This window comes from Cucurbita maxima, unplaced genomic scaffold (assembly GCF_002738345.1).
Source record: "Cucurbita maxima cultivar Rimu unplaced genomic scaffold, Cmax_1.0 Cma_Scf00003, whole genome shotgun sequence".
NCBI lineage: Eukaryota > Viridiplantae > Streptophyta > Magnoliopsida > Cucurbitales > Cucurbitaceae > Cucurbita > Cucurbita maxima.
In genome coordinates this window covers 273,195-286,580 of record NW_019272019.1, presented here as the reverse complement: position 1 = coordinate 286,580, position 13,386 = coordinate 273,195, and the positions used below count along the sequence as shown (strand labels likewise).

The window sequence follows — 13,386 nt, the reverse complement described above, 5'->3', positions numbered from 1 at the left end:
ATAATCAATTAAATCATTTCCATAGGGCTTACATGTTTAAGAAAATATCTTTAAAACAATACAAAAGACATACAAACTTTACATGAAATATAGAAGTAGTATGTGGCTTGAGTATTTTATACTCAGTAAGTGACCCCGCTATTGGAGCTAGAAAATGAAAAGACATACAAACATGAATGGGACCTATCATTTTAAGTCGTATTCCCTTAGGTGACTATCCTAATGGGATATACAAACTTGAATGGGACTTGTCATTTTAAGTTTCCCTTAGGTGAATATCGTAATGGTGAATGGGAACATGAATGGGACCTAACGTTTTAGGTTTCCCTTAGGTGACTATCCTAATGGGATATACAAACATGAATGGAACATGTCATTTTAAGTCATATTCCCTTAGGTGACTATCCTATTGGGATATACAAACATGAAAGGAACATGTCATTTTAAGTTATATTCCCTTAGGTGACTATCCTAATGGGATCGTTGGATGAGTAGTTAAAACATGCAACATGAATAAGACTATCATTTTCAGTCGTATTCAGAATTATTACACACCTTCTGGGTCCCTTCTAGTCGGACTAGCATTCTCTGGTGTTGTTGTCGGAAACCCGAAAGTAGTAGCAACCATCTTAACATCATGTTAAACATAATGCTCATATTCCCTTTCATAAGGTTCATCATAAGCCCCATGCTTGTAACATACAATAATTCATGAGGTCCAAAACAACCTCTCTTCCTATTTTCCTTCATACCATATGATTTTATATCATGACTTCCAAAATCAAGTCTTGGGATTGTGTATCATATTAAAGCCAAGTTTCAATCTTGGGACCTGTGGGTTATGGGCCCACCACGCTTCCGCTGCACCACTCTGATTTATAAAAAAATTGGACAATTTTTCAATTTGTGTGTGTCATTCTTCTGTAGGGGTCATGCTTATCTTCTGTATATCGTTCCAATTTTTACCCGTTTTAACCTATATTCGATTGCTCTTCCCTAATTTCGATGTGGACCATTTATGATTTTAATTAGGTTATACTAGAGAAATTTTAGAAATTTTGAAGCTCCTACCACAAGTAATGCTTGTGTGAACATAATAGCATGGGAGTATATCTTTCCTTACGTGTTAGAATATGCATGTTTAGGACTCTAGAAGGACTATTTGGATGAAAATATTTTATATGTTAAGAAAAATGAAAGAAATATCCCTAGGATGAGAATTTATGATGCATACCGATTTTTACGCTTTCCATTGTGCTGGAATGGAGGATAAGATATTATGATATGTGTCCTGGGTGAATAATGAGTGTTATTTCCCCATCGAGTTTGCTTGAATGTTTACATTATGATTTCCTTACTAGTTGATAGGAACATATCCCTAATAGGCATGCATGAATGAGTAGATTATGTTTTTCGTGCTTTATGTGATTGATAGAAATATCTTCCTAACAAAGTATGCATGAGTGATCTAAGCTAATTAGGGCATTAGAGCTAGAGCGGTTTATATGTTGACCTAGGTCAGTACATTTCTATCGAGCACTCAAGGATTATGAGTAGCAATCATACGTCTAGACTTGACTGCACCGTTGACCTAGGTCAGTACATTTCTATCGAGCACTCTAGGATTATGAGTAGCAATCATACATCTAGCCTTGAGTGCACCTAGAGATTGAGTTAGTCCCCAAGGAGCTAACCCCAAGCATCATAAAAAAAAAGCGAGATGAGGTCTAAATCACCTAGATGCCCCTAAGGACCCAATAAGCCTCCATGACATTTAAGAATGATTAAGAAAGCTTAATCAATAGTATAAAAAATTGTCATCATATTAAGGAAATGTCGTGAAACATCATATTCATCAATAATAAACACGTACAAAAAAGAAGTGGTAGAACTGCCTAAGTAAATAAATGTAAGCTCCCGTTCCTTGAAGTTAAGGACATTAAAGGATGGATATCAAAGCCAGGTTTCGATCCTGGGACCTGTGGGTTATGGGCCCACCACGCTTCCGCTGCGCCACTCTGATTTATAAATAAAATTGAACCATTTTTCAATTGGTGTGTGTCATTCTTCTGCAGGGGCCATGCTAATCTTCTGTGTATCGTTCCAATTTTTACCCGTTTTAACCTATATTCCATTGTTCTTCCCTGATTTCGATGTGGACCATTTTATGATTTGAATTAGGTTATACTAGAGAAATTTTAGAAAATTTGAAGCTCCTAACACAAGAAAAAGCTTGCTCGACAAAGCTTACGTCATCCATATAAATAATCATTTTTACTCTTCTAAAGTAATTCTAGCTCAAGGGCATACTAGCATGCGAGCATATCTTGCCTTGAATGGTAGATTATGCATATTTAGGACTCTAAAAGGGCTATTTGGATGAAAATGCTATATATGTTAAGGAAAATTAACGAACTTCCCCTAGGATGAGATTTTATGATACATATCTATTTTTATGCTTTCCGTTGTGCTAGAATTGAGGATAAGATACTATAATATGTGGTATGCGTGACTAATGGGTGTTATTTCCCCATTGAGTTTGTATTTAAAGCCCCACAATTATAAACTATATTTTAACCATAATAATAATGGTTCTAATTTAGGACTAAAATAAAATACTTGAAAACGTACTAAAAATTACTAAAAAAAATATATATATATGGAAAGGGTGAGAGGGTTTTTGTTCTTAGTTCAATTATTTGGGATGTTAATTCATTTTAACTCGAACAACTCAGGTGAAAAACGGTAACGACCCAGTAATAGATATTACTTTTATGGGTTTCCCCTCAAGACTTTAAAACGTGTCTGTTAGTGAAAGGTTTTCACACCATTGTAAAGGGTGTTTTGTTCTCCGCCCCAACCAATGTGGAACATCACAATCCACCCCCCCTTCGAGCCCAGCGTCCTCGCTGGCACACCACCTCGTGTTTATTCCCCTTCGGGGAACAACCTTCTCGCTGGTTCATCGCCGGTGTCTGGCTTTATTACCAGTAACGACGCAAGCTCACCACTAGTAGATATTGCCTTTTTTGGGATTTCCCTTACGAGCTTCCTCTCAAGGTTTTAAAACGCGTCTACTATGGGAAGGTTTCCACACGCTTAAGGGTGTTTCGTTCTCCTCCCCATCCAATGTGGGACATCACAAAAACTGAAATCCACCCAACCCAACCATATAGTTTTGGGTTCGTTTGATTTAAGTTTGAATTTTTTTTTAAATCTTTTTGTTTCTAATAAAAATAAAATTTTAGTTCGTAAAATATTTATGCAGATGGAAGGCGTAAAAACCTAAATTTCGATGTAGGAGACCATGTGTTCCTAAAGATAGCACCCATGAGAGGGATGTTCAGATTTTGAAAAGAAAGGGAAGCTAAGCCCAAGTTCTTCCATCCTTTTAAGATACTAGAAAGAATAGGACTAGTGGCTTGTAGACTCGCACTCCCCCGTACACAATATATTTTATGTGTCTATGTTACGAAAGTATACGTCACCCCACTCACATGATAGCACATGATACACTTTCCTCGAGAAAGGATTCAACGTGTAAAGAAGAGTCGATCCAAAATTTCTCCAAATTTTATTTCTTTATGGATATGAACTTCAAGATACTCAACAAGATGACTAACAAGATGACAGCCTCCCTTAGTGCAAACTTATTTTCTCAATAGCTTTGAGAGCCTTTACGAAAAACTTCATACTTTACTTTGGCAAGTGCCTTAGTAAATATGTCCGCAACTTGCTTATTAGTCTGTATTTTTTGCAATTCAACATCCTGCGTTAGCATTCTCTCAAACAAAATCATAATGAGTAGTCACCATTTCTTGAATAAGCCTCGTGATGAGCCACAAAAATCCTTAAGTAGTCATTGTAGTAGCTACATATTCGGCTTCACAACTTGACAAAGCAACGATGCTTTGCTTTTTACTGCACCATGAAATTGCAACAGAGCCTGGTGTAAAACAAAAACCTCTTGTGGAGCATCTGTCGTTCATGTCACCAGCCCAATTAGCATCCACAAAACCATTAGGATTTTTATCAGGTTGAGCATCCCGCCCCACTGGTCCAGAGTTATTGAAACTCGGCTTCCTCCAGCTTCTCTCTATTTTGTCCTCAGCAGCCTGACCAATTACATTGCCAAAGCTCTTTTTCCCAATGGCGTTGGATTTTTCAGTCTTCTCCCTTGACACTTCCATAATTTTCGACTCTAACTCCTTGTCAAGTTTTTTTCAATCATGTCCTTTCTCAGCTAGAACCTCTTCCCTCGGCCTCACCATTCCAAATGGGTTTGAATTCTTAGACCACGCAGTCGTCCTTGACATCATTCACCGGCAGCGTACGTGGCTCAAGATTAAGCTTCGGTCGACTGCCACCACCGTCGCTGCCAGAATTATCTTCATCTTTCTTCCTCCTATTTTCATCAAAGACCCTTGACAAACCCCACTTCGAGTTAGATGAATCATCCCCGTTCAAATACCTGTTACTCCTCTCATACGAATCATTCGAGCCATAATTCCTAAATCCACCACCAACACGACTGGAATTTAAATCTTTCTGGCATCTTCCCTTCCCTCCATAAAAATCAAAGCCATCCCTCCCTGAATTCCGATCTTTTGATTCCTCCAATTTTGGTGACAAAGAGTTGTAGGCTTCAAAAGTTTTCATTCCATCTGATTGAAGCTTTTCCATAGACTTAGTGAGGTTACTTCGGGTTTGGTTGGATTTAGACACCATGTTCAGCTGGACCTTGAGCCTCTGAACTTCATGAATGGCAGAGGCCAATGCAGCAGCATCCATTGCGTGCTACTTTTGAATAGCTTCGAGTTTGGACTTCCATGCTCGATTGCAATCTTGAGAAAGTTTGTGCAGTTCTTGAACACGATCTTCCTCAGAAGCAGAGAGCTCAAACACCTGCTGTTGAGATTCTTCAAGCTTTTCAGACATATCTGATAGTTGTTTCTTTGCTTCTTCTACTTTCTGTTGGGCTTGCTTTTTGTGTGATTCAGATGCACTTAGTTGATCACTTGTTTTCTTCGGTTCCTCCTAGAGTTGAGAAAGTCGTGATTCCAATTTAGCCACTTTGTTGGGCCCTTTACTCTTCTTTTGACAATGTGGACAAACATCTGATAGAAGAGTTTTGTTTCCAGTTGCATGATGAGAACAACCAGAATCGAGAATCCATTCTTCATTGTAGTCTATAAAGGCATGAGCATCTGTAGAGACATCATCTTGATGTACAGCTGAAGTCACGTTTGTTGGCTGGTCAAGAACCTCAATGGTTAAGCAATATTCCCAAATTGGATCGGAAGAATTTTTACTTTCATGTACAACATTTGCTTCTAATTCCTGCATTTTGACTTGGTAATTTGGCTTAATATGGCCTGGCTTTCTGCAATGATCACACGCTACTTTCACCTGACAATCTCGTTTAAAATGGCCAGGTTTTCCACACCTGTAACAAGCTTTAAATGGCTTCTTTGACGACTCCTCACTCCTAAATTGATTCTCATTGCTTGATGAAGGCTTTGAATGAAAATTCTGTCTCCTTTGATCTTTGACATACAACACATCTTATGACTTTGGGGAAAACTCGTTGCTGTTAATCATTTGCTTAATCAAAGCTTCCTGATTCGAAAGAAGATTCACCAGTTCAATTACTGTAGGCTGATTTTCCCACACTTGTATTGAGGAAATAAAGGGCGTAAAATCTTTTCGTAATCCACGAATAAGATAATGCCGTAATCGAGCATCACTCACTGACGCCTTAGCATCTAATTTTGAAATTTCAGAATACATATTTTTTACTTTAAAAAAATATTCTTCAGTAGAAAAATTACCTTGAGTTACCATAGCTAGTTCATTCTCTAGAAATTGCAGTCGAGCGGTATTTTTCTTAGTGAACAACTTTTGAAGTGTTTCCCATACTTGCTGTGGTGACTTTAAATCACGAACATGATCAATATACTCCTTGCTAATAAAAGTTCGCAAGGTAAATAAGATTTTTCCGCATTTGATCTTCCATTGTCGGCGTAATTCTACATTCTATGAAGTATCTATTTTTTGCATTTGATCTTCCACTGTCAGCGTAATTCTACATTTTGTGGAGTATTTGCTGGAATTTCTGTGTCATCACCTTTCATTAAATCCCACAAATCTTCCCCGGTAGATAAGCTTCCATACATAACTTCCAATAACTAAAGTTATTGCAAACAAGCTTTTCCATAGCTATACCCATAGAAAATCTTCCCCATTCTTCTCATTTAGTAATAATATCAAACCGTACCAACTTGGCTCTGATACCAAACACAATATCTACCACTAAAAAGGGTGAATAGATATGAAAATATTATTAGTCAATGAAAGAATACAGATTTCGGAATAAGAAATAGAATTCGAATCGAAGGTTCAATGTTCATTGATATTCACAATGTAAATAACTACAAGATACCAACTAATACCTACAAATAAGAAAAATATAAACTATCTCAATCTTGACAATAAAATAAAATATACTACTAATAAAATCCAAAGAGTAAAATATTAACTGAATCTAAGATATATTCTATAACTAATTTAGGATGACAAATGTGGCTACTATTGGATTCAAACTAAAAGGTGAGATATTGCCCCCTGTTTCTTTCTTGAGACTCAATCTTTTAAGTTTCATGAAAGAATTGAGGGGAGAAATGTAAGGACCCTAGATTTCTACTAACTTAAAGTCGCTACCGTATATATAATGTAACTTCTTATGCGGAAATAATCAATTAAATCATCTCCATAAAACAACATTATGGGCTTACATGTTTAAGAAAATGTCTTTAAAACAATACAAAAGACATACAAACTTTACATGAAATATAGAAGTAGCATGTGGCTTGAGTATTATATACTCAGTAAGTGACCCCACTATTGGAGCTAGAAAATGAAAAGACATACAAACATTAATGGGACCTATCATTTTAAGTCGTATTCCCTTAGGTGACTATCCTAATGGGATATACAAACCTGAATGAGACTTGTCATTTTAAGTTTTCCTTAGGTGAATTCCCATGAGTGGGACCTGTACCTGTCATTTTAAGTTTCCCTTAGGTGACTATCCTAATGGGATATACAAACATGAATGGGACGACCTTAGGTGACTATCCTAATGGGATATACAAACATGAATGGGACGAATGGGACCTGTCGGAGTAGGAACCATCTTAACATCATGTTAAATATAATGATCGTTTTCCAAAACAACCTCTCTTCCTATTTTCCTTCATACCATATGATTTTATATCATAACTTTCAAAAGCATTTCTTGGGGTTGTTTGTAAATCATATCAAAGCCAAGTTTCGATCTTGGGACCTATGGGTTATCCACCACACTTCCACTTCGCCACTCTGATTTATAAAAAAAATTGAACCATTTCTCAATTGGTTTGTGTCATCCTTCTGTAGGGGCCATGCTAATCTTCTGTGTATCGTTCTATTTTTTACCCGTTTTAACCTATATTCGATTGCTTTTCCCTGATTTCGATGTGGACAATTTTTTTATTTTAATTAGGTTATACTCGAGAAATTTTAGAAAATTTGAAGCTCCTAACACAAGACAAAGCTTGCTCGACAAGGCATACGTAATCCATATAAATAGTCATTCTCGTATTTCTCAAGTAATGCTTGTGTAAGAACATAATAGCATGGGAGTATATCTTTCCTTAGGTGTTAGAATATGCATGTTTAGGACTCTAGAAAGACTATTTGAATGAAAATATTTTATATGTTAAGAAAAATTAAGGAAATATCCCTAGGATGAGAATTTATGATGCATACAAATTTTTATGCTTTCCATTGTGCTGGAATGGAGGATAAGATATTATGATATGTGTCCTGGGTGACTAATGAGTGTTATTTTCCCATTGAGTTTGCTTCAATGCTTAGATTATGATTTCCTTACTGGTTGATAGGAACATATCCCTAATAAGCATGCATGAATTAGTAGATTATGTTTTTCGTGCTTTAGGTGATTGATAGAAATATCTTCCTAACAAAGTATGCATGAGTTATGTTTTTCGTGCTTTATGTGATTGATAGAAATATCTTCCTAACAAAGTATGCATGAGTGATCTAAGCTAATTAGGGCATTAGAGCTAGAACGGTTTATATGTTGACCTAGGTTAGTACATTTCTATCGAGCACTCAAGGATTATGAGTAGAAATCATACGTCTAGACTTGAGTGCACCTAGAGATTGAGTTAGCCCCCAAGGAGCTAACCCCAAGCATCGGACTAAATCACCTAGATGCCCCTAAGGACCCAATAAGCCTCCATGACATTTGAGAATGATTAAGAAAGCTTAATCAATAGTATAAAAAATCGTCATCATATTAAGGAAATGTCATGAAACATCATATTCATCAATAATAAAAGTCAAGGGGGCATCAAACATTAATCACGTACAGAAACAGTGGTAGAGCTGCCCTAAGTAACTAAATGTAAGCTCCCGTGTTCCTTGAAGTTAAGGACATTAAGGATCGATATCAGAGCCAGGTTTCGATCCTGGGACCTGTGGGTTATGGGCCCACCACGCTTCCGCTGCGCCACTCTGATTTATGAAAAAAATTGAACCATTTCTCAATTGGTGTGTGTCATTCTTCTGCAGGGGCCATGCTAATCTTCTGTGTATCGTTCCAATTTTTATCCGTTTTAACCTATATTCGATTGCTCTTCCCTGATTTTGTTGTGGACCATTTTATGATTTGAATTAGGTTATACTAGAGAAATTTTAGAAAATTTGAAGCTCCTAACACAAGAAAAAGCTTGCTCGACAAGGCATACGTCATCCATATAAATAGTCATTCTCGCTTTTCTCAAGTAATGCTTGTGTAAGAACATAATAGCATGGGAGTATATCTTTCCTTAGGTGTTAGAATATGCATGTTTAGGACTCTAGAAGGACTATTTGGATGAAAATATTTTATATGTTAAGAAAAACTAAGGAAATATCCCTAGGATGAGAATTTATGATGCATACCGATTTTTATGCTTTCCATTGTGCTGGAATGGAGGATAAGATATTATGATATGTGTCCTGGGTGAGTAATGAGTATTATTTCCCCACTGAGTTTGCTTGAATGTTTAGATTATGATTTCCTTACTGGTTGATAGGAACATATCCCTAATAGGCATGCATGAATGAGTAGATTATGTTTTTCGTGCTTTATGTGATTGATAGAAATATCTTCCTAACAAAGTATGCATGAGTTATGTTTTTCGTGCTTTATGTGATTGATAGAAATATCTTCCTAACAAAGTATGCATGAGTGATCTAAGCTAATTAGGGCATTAGAGCTAGAACGGTTTATATGTTGACCTAGGTCAGTACATTTCTATCGAGCACTCAAGGATTATGAGTAGCAATCATACGTCTAGACTTAAGTGCACCTAGAGATTGAGTTAGCCCCCAAGGAGCTAACCCCAAGCATCATAAACAAATGCGAGATGAGGACTAAATCACCTAGATGCCCCTAAGGACCCAATAAGCCTCCATGACATTTGAGAATGATTAAGAAAGTTTAATCAATAGTATAAAAAATCGTCATCATATTAAGGAAATGTCATGAAACATCATATTCATCAATAATAAAAGTCATCAATAATAAAAGTCAAGGGGGCATCAAACATTAATATCACGTACAGAAACAGTGGTAGAGCTGCCCTAAGTAACTAAATGTAAGCTCCCGTGTTCCTTGAAGTTAAGGACATTAAGGATCGATATCAGAGCCAGGTTTCGATCCTGGGACCTGTGGGTTATGGGCCCACCACGCTTCCGCTGCGCCACTCTGATTTATGAAAAAAATTGAACCATTTCTCAATTGGTGTGTGTCATTCTTCTGCAGGGGCCATGCTAATCTTCTGTGTATCGTTCCAATTTTTACCCGTTTTAACCTATATTCGATTGCTCTTCCCTGATTTTGTTGTGGACCATTTTATGATTTGAATTAGGTTATACTAGAGAAATTTTAGAAAATTTGAAGCTCCTAACACAAGAAAAAGCTTGCTCGACAAGGCATACGTCATCCATATAAATAGTCATTCTCGCTTTTCTCAAGTAATGCTTGTGTAAGAACATAATAGCATGGGAGTATATCTTTCCTTAGGTGTTAGAATATGCATGTTTAGGACTCTAGAAGGACTATTTGGATGAAAATATTTTATATGTTAAGAAAAACTAAGGAAATATCCCTAGGATGAGAATTTATGATGCATACCGATTTTTATGCTTTCCATTGTGCTGGAATGGAGGATAAGATATTATGATATGTGTCCTGGGTGAGTAATGAGTGTTATTTCCCCACTGGGTTTGCTTGAATGTTTAGATTATGATTTCCTTACTGGTTGATAGGAACATACCCCTAATAGGCATGCATGAATGAGTAGATTATGTTTTTCGTGCTTTATGTGATTGATAGAAATATCTTCCTAACAAAGTATGCATGAGTTATGTTTTTCGTGCTTTATGTGATTGATAGAAATATCTTCCTAACAAAGTATGCATGAGTGATCTAAGCTAATTAGGGCATTAGAGCTAGAGCGGTTTATATGTTGACCTAGGTCAGTACATTTCTATCGAGCACTCAAGGATTATGAGTAGCAATCATACGTCTAGACTTGAGTGCACCTAGAGATTGAGTTAGCCCCCAAGGAGCTAACCCCAAGCATCATAAACAAATGCGAGATGAGGACTAAATCACCTAGATGCCCCTAAGGACCCAATAAGCCTCCATGACATTTGAGAATGATTAAGAAAGTTTAATCAATAGTATAAAAAATCGTCATCATATTAAGGAAATGTCATGAAACATCATATTCATCAATAATAAAAGTCATCAATAATAAAAGTCAAGGGGGCATCAAACATTAATATCACGTACAGAAACAGTGGTAGAGCTGCCCTAAGTAACTAAATGTAAGCTCCCGTGTTCCTTGAAGTTAAGGACATTAAGGATCGATATCAGAGCCAGGTTTCGATCCTGGGACCTGTGGGTTATGGGCCCACCACGCTTCCGCTGCGCCACTCTGATTTATGAAAAAAATTGAACCATTTCTCAATTGGTGTGTGTCATTCTTCTGCAGGGGCCATGCTAATCTTCTGTGTATCGTTCCAATTTTTACCCGTTTTAACCTATATTCGATTGCTCTTCCCTGATTTCGATGTGGACCATTTTATGATTTGAATTAGGTTATACTAGAGAAATTTTAGAAAATTTGAAGCTCCTAACACAAGAAAAAGCTTGCTCGACAAGGCATACGTCATCCATATAAATAGTCATTCTCGCTTTTCTCAAGTAATGCTTGTGTAAGAACATAATAGCATGGGAGTATATCTTTCCTTAGGTGTTAGAATATGCATGTTTAGGACTCTAGAAGGACTATTTGGATGAAAATATTTTATATGTTAAGAAAAACTAAGGAAATATCCCTAGGATGAGAATTTATGATGCATACCGATTTTTATGCTTTCCATTGTGCTGGAATGGAGGATAAGATATTATGATATGTGTCCTGGGTGAGTAATGAGTGTTATTTCCCCACTGAGTTTGCTTGAATGTTTAGATTATGATTTCCTTACTGGTTGATAGGAACATATCCCTAATAGGCATGCATGAATGAGTGGATTATGTTTTTCGTGCTTTATGTGATTGATAGAAATATCTTCCTAACAAAGTATGCATGAGTGATCTAAGCTAATTAGGGCATTAGAGCTAGAGCGGTTTATATGTTGACCTAGGTCAGTACATTTCTATCGAGCACTCAAGGATTATGAGTAGCAATCATACGTCTAGACTTGAGTGCACCTAGAGATTGAGTTAGCCCCCAAGGATCTAACCCCAAGCATCATAAACAAATGCGAGATGAGGACTAAATCACCTAGATGCCCCTAAGGACCCAATAAGCCTCCATGACATTTGAGAATGATTAAGAAAGCTTAATCAATAGTATAAAAAATCGTCATCATATTAAGGAAATGTCATGAAACATCATATTCATCAATAATAAAAGTCAAGGGGGCATCATCATATTAAGGAAATGTCATGAAACATCATATTCATCAATAATAAAAGTCAAGGGGGCATCATCATATTAAGGAAATGTCATGAAACATCATATTCATCAATAATAAAAGTCAAGGGGGCATCAAACATTAATATCACATACAGAAACAGTGGTAGAGCTGCCCTAAATAACTAAATGTAAGCTCCCGTGTTCCTTGAAGTTAAGGACATTAAGGATCGATATCAGAGCCAGGTTTCGATCCTGGGACCTGTGGGTTATGGGCCCACCACGCTTCCGCTGCGCCACTCTGATTTATGAAAAAAATTGAACCATTTCTCAATTGGTGTGTGTCATTCTTCTGCAGGGGCCATGCTAATCTTCTGTGTATCGTTCCAATTTTTACCCGTTTTAACCTATATTCGATTGCTCTTCCCTGATTTCGATGTGGACCATTTTATGATTTGAATTAGGTTATACTAGAGAAATTTTAGAAAATTTGAAGCTCCTAACACAAGAAAAAGCTTGCTCGACAAGGCATACGTCATCCATATAAATAGTCATTCTCGCTTTTCTCAAGTAATGCTTGTGTAAGAACATAATAGCATGGGAGTATATCTTTCCTTAGGTGTTAGAATATGCATGTTTAGGACTCTAGAAGGACTATTTGGATGAAAATATTTTATATGTTAAGAAAAACTAAGGAAATATCCCTAGGATGAGAATTTATGATGCATACCGATTTTTATGCTTTCCATTGTGCTGGAATGGAGGATAAGATATTATGATATGTGTCCTGGGTGAGTAATGAGTGTTATTTCCCCACTGAGTTTGCTTGAATGTTTAGATTATGATTTCCTTACTGGTTGATAGGAACATATCCCTAATAGGCATGCATGAATGAGTAGATTATGTTTTTCGTGCTTTATGTGATTGACAGAAATATCTTCCTAACAAAGTATGCATGAGTTATGTTTTTCGTGCTTTATGTGATTGATAGAAATATCTTCCTAACAAAGTATGCATGAGTGATCTAAGCTAATTAGGGCATTAGAGCTAGAGCGGTTTATATGTTGACCTAGGTCAGTACATTTCTATCGAGCACTCAAGGATTATGAGTAGCAATCATACGTCTAGACTTGAGTGCACCTAGAGATTGAGTTAGCCCCCAAGGAGCTAACCCCAAGCATCATAAACAAATGCGAGATGAGGACTAAATCACCTAGATGCCCCTAAGGACCCAATAAGCCTCCATGTCATTTGAGAATGATTAAGAAAGTTTAATCAATAGTATAAAAAATCGTCATCATATTAAGGAAATGTCATGAAACATCATATTCATCAATAATAAAAGTCA

At 36.7% G+C, this 13,386-nt stretch overlaps 12 non-coding genes across 12 annotated transcripts; all 12 read right to left on the bottom strand.

The window, feature by feature from the left end:
* Nucleotides 1-881: 881 nt before the first annotated feature.
* Nucleotides 882-986, bottom strand: LOC111477391. Its single transcript, XR_002717308.1, has one exon. It is a non-coding gene; the product is annotated as a U6 spliceosomal RNA (small nuclear RNA).
* A 965-nt stretch (nt 987-1,951) lies between these two features.
* TRNAM-CAU lies at nt 1,952-2,023 on the bottom strand. The gene has a single exon. It is a non-coding gene; the product is annotated as a tRNA-Met (tRNA).
* A 6-nt stretch (nt 2,024-2,029) lies between these two features.
* On the bottom strand, nt 2,030-2,134 carry LOC111477381. The gene has a single exon (XR_002717299.1). It is a non-coding gene; the product is annotated as a U6 spliceosomal RNA (small nuclear RNA).
* A 5,257-nt stretch (nt 2,135-7,391) lies between these two features.
* LOC111477382 lies at nt 7,392-7,496 on the bottom strand. Its single transcript, XR_002717300.1, has one exon. It is a non-coding gene; the product is annotated as a U6 spliceosomal RNA (small nuclear RNA).
* A 1,017-nt stretch (nt 7,497-8,513) lies between these two features.
* Nucleotides 8,514-8,585, bottom strand: TRNAM-CAU. The gene has a single exon. It is a non-coding gene; the product is annotated as a tRNA-Met (tRNA).
* Nucleotides 8,586-8,591: 6 nt separating this feature from the next.
* On the bottom strand, nt 8,592-8,696 carry LOC111477362. Its single transcript, XR_002717281.1, has one exon. It is a non-coding gene; the product is annotated as a U6 spliceosomal RNA (small nuclear RNA).
* A 1,054-nt stretch (nt 8,697-9,750) lies between these two features.
* On the bottom strand, nt 9,751-9,822 carry TRNAM-CAU. The gene has a single exon. It is a non-coding gene; the product is annotated as a tRNA-Met (tRNA).
* A 6-nt stretch (nt 9,823-9,828) lies between these two features.
* On the bottom strand, nt 9,829-9,933 carry LOC111477358. The gene has a single exon (XR_002717277.1). It is a non-coding gene; the product is annotated as a U6 spliceosomal RNA (small nuclear RNA).
* A 1,054-nt stretch (nt 9,934-10,987) lies between these two features.
* Nucleotides 10,988-11,059, bottom strand: TRNAM-CAU. Its single transcript has one exon. It is a non-coding gene; the product is annotated as a tRNA-Met (tRNA).
* A 6-nt stretch (nt 11,060-11,065) lies between these two features.
* LOC111477356 lies at nt 11,066-11,170 on the bottom strand. The gene has a single exon (XR_002717276.1). It is a non-coding gene; the product is annotated as a U6 spliceosomal RNA (small nuclear RNA).
* A 1,102-nt stretch (nt 11,171-12,272) lies between these two features.
* Nucleotides 12,273-12,344, bottom strand: TRNAM-CAU. Its single transcript has one exon. It is a non-coding gene; the product is annotated as a tRNA-Met (tRNA).
* Nucleotides 12,345-12,350: 6 nt separating this feature from the next.
* LOC111477355 lies at nt 12,351-12,455 on the bottom strand. The gene has a single exon (XR_002717275.1). It is a non-coding gene; the product is annotated as a U6 spliceosomal RNA (small nuclear RNA).
* Nucleotides 12,456-13,386: the final 931 nt, after the last annotated feature.